Source organism: Plectropomus leopardus, chromosome 7 (genome assembly GCF_026936395.1).
Source record: "Plectropomus leopardus strain MGB_pleo_1.0 chromosome 7, ASM2693639v1, whole genome shotgun sequence".
Classification (NCBI taxonomy): domain Eukaryota; kingdom Metazoa; phylum Chordata; class Actinopteri; order Perciformes; family Serranidae; genus Plectropomus; species Plectropomus leopardus.
In genome coordinates, this window is record NC_142182.1 from 12,946,242 (window position 1) to 12,952,290 (window position 6,049).

The window sequence follows — 6,049 nt, forward strand, 5'->3', positions numbered from 1 at the left end:
TCTCCCCTGCTTGAGCGACGACAGCTGAGGTGCACTTGAGGAGCGCACTTCACCCCCAGCCGCACTGATGAAGCTGCTCAGTGTCTTACAGAACAATGACGGTGGGGTACAAACTAACCCCGGAGTAATTCCTGTCCTGCCATGCCCCCTCACTATTTGACTGCACCGAGAAGAGAGATGGATCAGCAAAGCACTAACACTGTGCAATTATTATGGTCTTGATATGTTCATATGAGCCTGTGAGCAACATTCAGCTGTGTCGAGCACGGCTGGATATTCTACAGACTTCGGCAGCTTTGAGGAACACTATCTTTTAAGATCTGTTACGAATCAGGCTGCTGGAAACGGATTGAGTCGAAATCTAGCAAGATCTGCGGAGGCCGTGATATCAATGCAATAACATTTATACTGCAGAGATGCTATGATGAAGCAACTTTTTGAAAATGATTAAGTTTATCACCAACTAATTTGATAATCTTTTATCAGTTTGAGTAATTTTTTTAGGACAAAGGAAAAAATCAAAAGTCTCTCATTTCCAGCTTCTTAAACCTAAACACTCTGTGTTTTTATTCCTCTCTAAACTGAATATCTTTGGGTTACCCACTGTGAAATGTGGATATTTCTTTGTGTATTAATTTGCACTTCTCTCTCTATATATATATATGTATGTATGTGTGTGTGTATGTGTGTATATATATATATTTATATATATATATAATCAGTTCATCATCACTTATATTTTTATTCGTTTATGTTTCTTTAATCATTAATATATGACAGCCTGAGCAACTGACTTGTCGAATGAATGTGATTCACTGGAACGGAGCTTTTATTTGAAGTCAGCTCTTATACGTTCTTAACATAATCGAGTGGAGGCTGGCTTGAGTGCAGTCAAAAAAACACTTATATTTTAGCTCCTTTTCCAGCACCACTGACGAAAAGCCAAATCCAGTAACGTTAGTCACAAACTACAGCCAAAACAAGCACGTCAGGATTTGTGCATCACTATTAAGTGTCCGCTGGAAACACTTCTGTTGTGTTGTGATTATTATAGTACATTTTGTTAATGTGTTGTTTTGTGGGATTTGCAAGGCATTCTCCAAAGGCTGTAGGTGTGTCTTCAAATTGGTGAAGATGGTTTCTTAATTTGTGTTTGTTTTGTCTATTTACATGTATTTTCTTAAATTGCAGCACGTATGCTCTGACAGTCACCATAGAAACAGGTGTGAGAATATTTCCTTTAATTAAGACCTTGTGGGCGAATTGTGTATTGAGCAGACTGAATATGGCACGACAGCCTGCGAACGAAGTAAACATGTCTAATTTTATAACTACATTTGAAGTTTACTGATCGTTGGCTAATCTTGTTTACTGTCGCTGCCATTTGATTTCAAGCTTATTGCTGATTGCTCAACTGTAAAATAACTGGCCTCATGAAAAATCTTTGTCACAACTCTTTAATAAAAAAATTTAAGGGACTCTTGCCAAAACAAAATGCATGCCAGACATCAGGGTTGGAAATAAGCACCAGCCACCAGCCACCAGCCAAATGCTGCTAAAATGTGCAAGTGGCTGCTACATTTGCTTTACTCAACGGGCAAAAGAACAATAGTTATCTATTGAGTGGCTGGCAGATTTTGGAAACCACTAAAAAATAATTCTCAACTCTGGTCACGCAGCTCTTTTAACACTCCCAAATATCCGTCTTTGTGTTGGCCTCAGAAATTCAGCAGTGGTCAGTTCAACCTAAGTGAGATGATTACTAAATGATTATCTGCTTGGCCATCAATTCCACTGCTGATTAAAATATTAACAGTCAAACTGATAACGTCATTATCAATATCATGACTAGGGTTGCAGCGATATACCGGTTTGAAGGTATACCGTGATTTGAAAGATGACAATTATAATACCGTGTACATTTGCTGACCTACGATATTAAACAAAATGCAACTGAACGTAGAATCTCACCTATATTTTGGTCATTTTCAAAAGGGAGACTTTTTACACATGCTTCCATTAAAAATTATGGTTTCAAGTCTTAATTAGAGTGATAAGGCATTTGCACAACCTAAACTAACCCTTCTGTTTTCTTTCCTTAAAGGGTCATTCTGACTTAGAATGAGAATAATTCTGTAATACTGTAAAACCATGAAACTGCAACTTTTCGACCGTTATTGTACCATGAAAATCTCACACTGTTGCAACTGTAATCATGGCACTGAGTCCAACACGTTGTTATACTTAATTCTAGTGTTGTAGTCAAGTCCACACTAACCCTATATATGTATATATATGTGTGTGTGTGTGTATAATTTCTATGAACAAATTCAAGCAAATACTGAGAAGCTGAAATTAATTTAACATCAATGTAACTGAAAGAAGTTTGTTGTTGTCTCAGCAGTCTCAGTAGTCGCCGCCTTACAGAACTTGCACTCTGTGGAGTGTTTTCTATTGTTTGTTGTTTTGCATAGGAACTCTCTGTGGTTACAGTAGCCACATTTGATTACAGACAAACTGGCATCTCTGCTCCCAAAACACCACACTACTTCTTTTTTGTGTCGTCTTCGTGGATCTGCTCCCACATGAGTGAAGGGTGGTGGGGAAGGCTGGCAGGAGTTATTGGTGACAAAAAAGAACTAAAAATGACTTGCTTGACTGGCTGGATTTCAAGAAGGACGTTTTACATCCAATCACAGAAATCATGTTAACAAATAAATCTGTTGTGGTCTTGATTAAAAATCCAGAGTCTGCCATGTCCGAGACAAGATCGAGTCAAAATGCATCCGATTCTGAGACTGAGACCCTCTAAAAGTGGTCTTAAGACCAGTCTGGAGACCAAGACCAATTCAAGTACTACAACACTATTTAATTCTGTAAGAATTGCCCAGATCCACCTCTTATTAAGTGTGGGTGGTGAAGAGCTGGAGTTAAGAGATCAGGCTTGAGACTGTAAAGTTGCTTATTAGATTTTCCTACCCATCTGGAAAATGCGTATAACCAGGAAAACACTTGACCCCTTGCTGCACCAGCGAAACTGCAAACAGCAGCAGAAGCCAATGTGTTGTATCTAACAAACAGCATCTGCATTCAGATAACTTTCTCTGCATTAGAGTCACTCCAGTGAGAGGCAATGGACACAAAGCGACTGAATAACACATCTACTCTTGGTGGGGATGAAGACGCGATTTCGATTGGTAATGACAAGCACATGAAGCTGTGACAGACCTTATGCAGCAGCACTCCAGCTCTATTTCAGGCTGCCCAACACCCACCATTCGCTCTGGGCTGCCCTCTCACAGAAAACCAAAGCACAGGAGAGAACTGCAGCATTTGTGAAGTACCACTGACAGCCAAGCATCCTCTCCTGAGAGGGAAAATTGCTCCAAGTTAAGAGTGTGATTGGACAACCAGAGGCACTGCATGGGCATGTTGTGCTCTGTCAGGACAGGGGTACACAGCTTGAAATGAGGTGTACAGCGATCATCTGAGACACACTTTGAAGTGAGTGAGAACGCCGTGGCTGAGCACCACTAAAGCCCGATCCATCTTCACTCCCTGTGCCTACGAGCTACAGAGATGGGGAAGCCTGATAAAGTGTTGTCTAGGGCAGCAGCAATGTGTCCAGGAGAAAGAATCAATTCTGTAAGTAATGTCCCACAGAGAGATCCAACCCAATTTTTACAGCCATCTGAATCTTGGCATTGTTCCCTGTGTCAAACTTCCTCTCATCCACAACACACTCTGCCCTAGTTTATAGATGAGTTATATTGTTGACAAGTTTGTCTTCCTACATCTTTCTCCTCCACTGCATTTCTGTTTTATGCTTCTTATAAAACGTGTGTGCCCAAGAGCTCACAGCTGAAGGGTTACCAGTGCTGTTAAACCCAGCGCTGGTGACGAGTCAATGGGGCAGGAGAGGTGGTGTTTAAGCAGAAGTGCGTTTGAGAGCCACTCAGCTAGACTTCCTCCGGCAACATAAACAACACGCAGGATTTTTAATAGCTTTGAACTCTTAACCCTTTGAAACCTAAGAAAATTGGCTTGATTTCTTTCAAAAACATGGGAAGAAGGCAAAAAAGCAACAAAAGAAGAAATGACCCCATAGTTATCAAGAAATTAGTTTTAAAAAAAAACTGAAATTAGCTGAAAGAAAGAAAGAAAGAAAGAAAGAAAGAAAGAAAGAAAGGGCAAAAAGACTTGGAAAATGTGCTCTAAAAAAATCTAATAATTCTGTAACATAATTTCAAATATGTATATTTGATAATGAAATGAATGTATTTTTTCCCTAGCTTTTATCTTGTTTTTCAATACATTTTTCCATACCTTTTTTTGTTAAAAGAAAGAGAATTCTCTACATCTACTTATTTCTTGTTCAGTGGTTTAAATCGTTGTGAAATGTTGTTTTTGTTTGAAAGCAGCAAAAGAAAAGTGATGTCCACATTTCAAATGATTACCTTAGGCAAGATTTAGGCCTTAGAGAAAGACATAAATTAAAGATTTTTTTTTTTTTTGTAACGGTAATCTCTAATGGGTGATTCGGTCTAATCTGATTGAGCTTGGAGCTGTGTTGTTTGCCTCAAAAACTGGTGACCTTGACTTCCTCCCTTGTTGTAATCCCACTGGGAGTTGAAAATAATGATAACCAGAGGACAGAATAAAATGCGATCGCTTAAAGTTTTTCAGCTTGTTGGTTCAAACTGAGAACACTTTGCTTTTCTTAAAATAGGCACTTATATCTGATGCCAGGGAAGAGGAGCAGTCTAAACAATCTCTCCCTTGCCTGAGAAGCAGGACTAACTGAAATATATTACAGCAATTCCCACCCGTGCACTGATAAAAGTACTTGATGAGGGGTTTAGCCTATTAAGGCTTCAGGGTGAATAAGAGAAAAAGAAAATGTGAGAGCCTCAAGGGAGACAAAGAGGAGGGAGGCAAGCAGAGCATAAATCTGAACAGAGTCAAATGAGACATGCTGCAGAAAAACAACACAAGAGTTGCAACAAACATGCAGCTATCTTACCAACAATAAACTTCAGACAGAAAGCGCTGCGGACCTGCTCAAGTCATGTCGTCTTCAACAACAGAAAAAGGTCCACCTATACTGGGTTAGCCACACTGGGGAAGGATTCACCTGACTGGGAGGACTGGTGAGAGCTGTCGGCAGCGCTGGCAGAGACTTTATGCAAAAATTGCCTTCATGCTTTCCGCAAATACTCCCATTGTTCCCACCCACTCCGCCACAGCTCCCCTCCCTGCTTTGAACACATCTAACTCGTGGCTTTTCTCAAAAAAACTAAGATGCGAGGAAGAAAGGAGACGTCATGCCTCCTCATTCTCCTCTTCTCCTTCCTCCGGGCGGAGACTCCCCTCCTCTCTCCTGAGGCTTGACTTTCAACTTTACATCTAACCTGAGGCTGCAGGTCCTCCGCTCGGTCCGGAATAACAATAATACGACCCGAACACGCCCATCCTCCTCCTCCAAAAGTGCTGAATTCAACTCTCCGGTCTAGCTTGTCAACTTGCCACGACCACCATTGTGTTTTTTTTAAAATATTTTTGCCAGTTAACTTCAACCGTCGCACCCCGGCTAAATTTCTTTCACGCGCTCAATGATTCTTTCTCACGTGGCTCGTTCTGCCGTTTCGCTGGAGTATATTTAAATTAATTCGCACGCAAAGTAAACAATTTATCGATTTTTAAAAATGGAGAATGAGGGGGCTTCGTGCCAACGCAATACAACGGTTCACTACTGGATAGAGATGACAACAAACTGCCACAAACCCTTTTTCTCCAGGAAATACGTCACGTTCAGAGCCGATTGGATTGTGCGCTTGATTTGTATCACCGAGGTCGTTTACAGGGGCGGGTCAACATTTTTATGTCGCCAGAAACAGGACTAAACCTAACTAAACTCATATTTATCCACTTTTTATTTTGACATTAACATCTTGTCCTTTTAAACAGGTGATATAAATTGATTTGTGGCATAATATGAAATTATGAATCCGCGATTCTAACAATGAAAGGTTAACATTTATACAAGACG

At 40.3% G+C, this 6,049-nt stretch overlaps 1 protein-coding gene across 4 annotated transcripts in view; it reads right to left on the reverse strand.

Moving 5' to 3' along the window:
• The window catches only part of furinb (furin (paired basic amino acid cleaving enzyme) b), a 111,535-nt gene that overhangs the window by 102,673 nt on the left and 2,813 nt on the right, over positions 1 to 6,049 (reverse strand). Inside the window, exon 1 of one of the 4 annotated variants that reach the window (XM_088079972.1) lies at positions 5,135 to 5,792. The exons of 1 other annotated variant lie outside the window; for it this stretch is intronic. The gene's annotated coding sequence lies outside the window, so the exon portion shown is untranslated. Of the gene's footprint in view, positions 1 to 5,023; positions 5,793 to 6,049 lie in introns of those variants that run through there. 2 more of the 4 variants (XM_042495968.2, XM_042495967.2) reach the window with 2 other exon arrangements.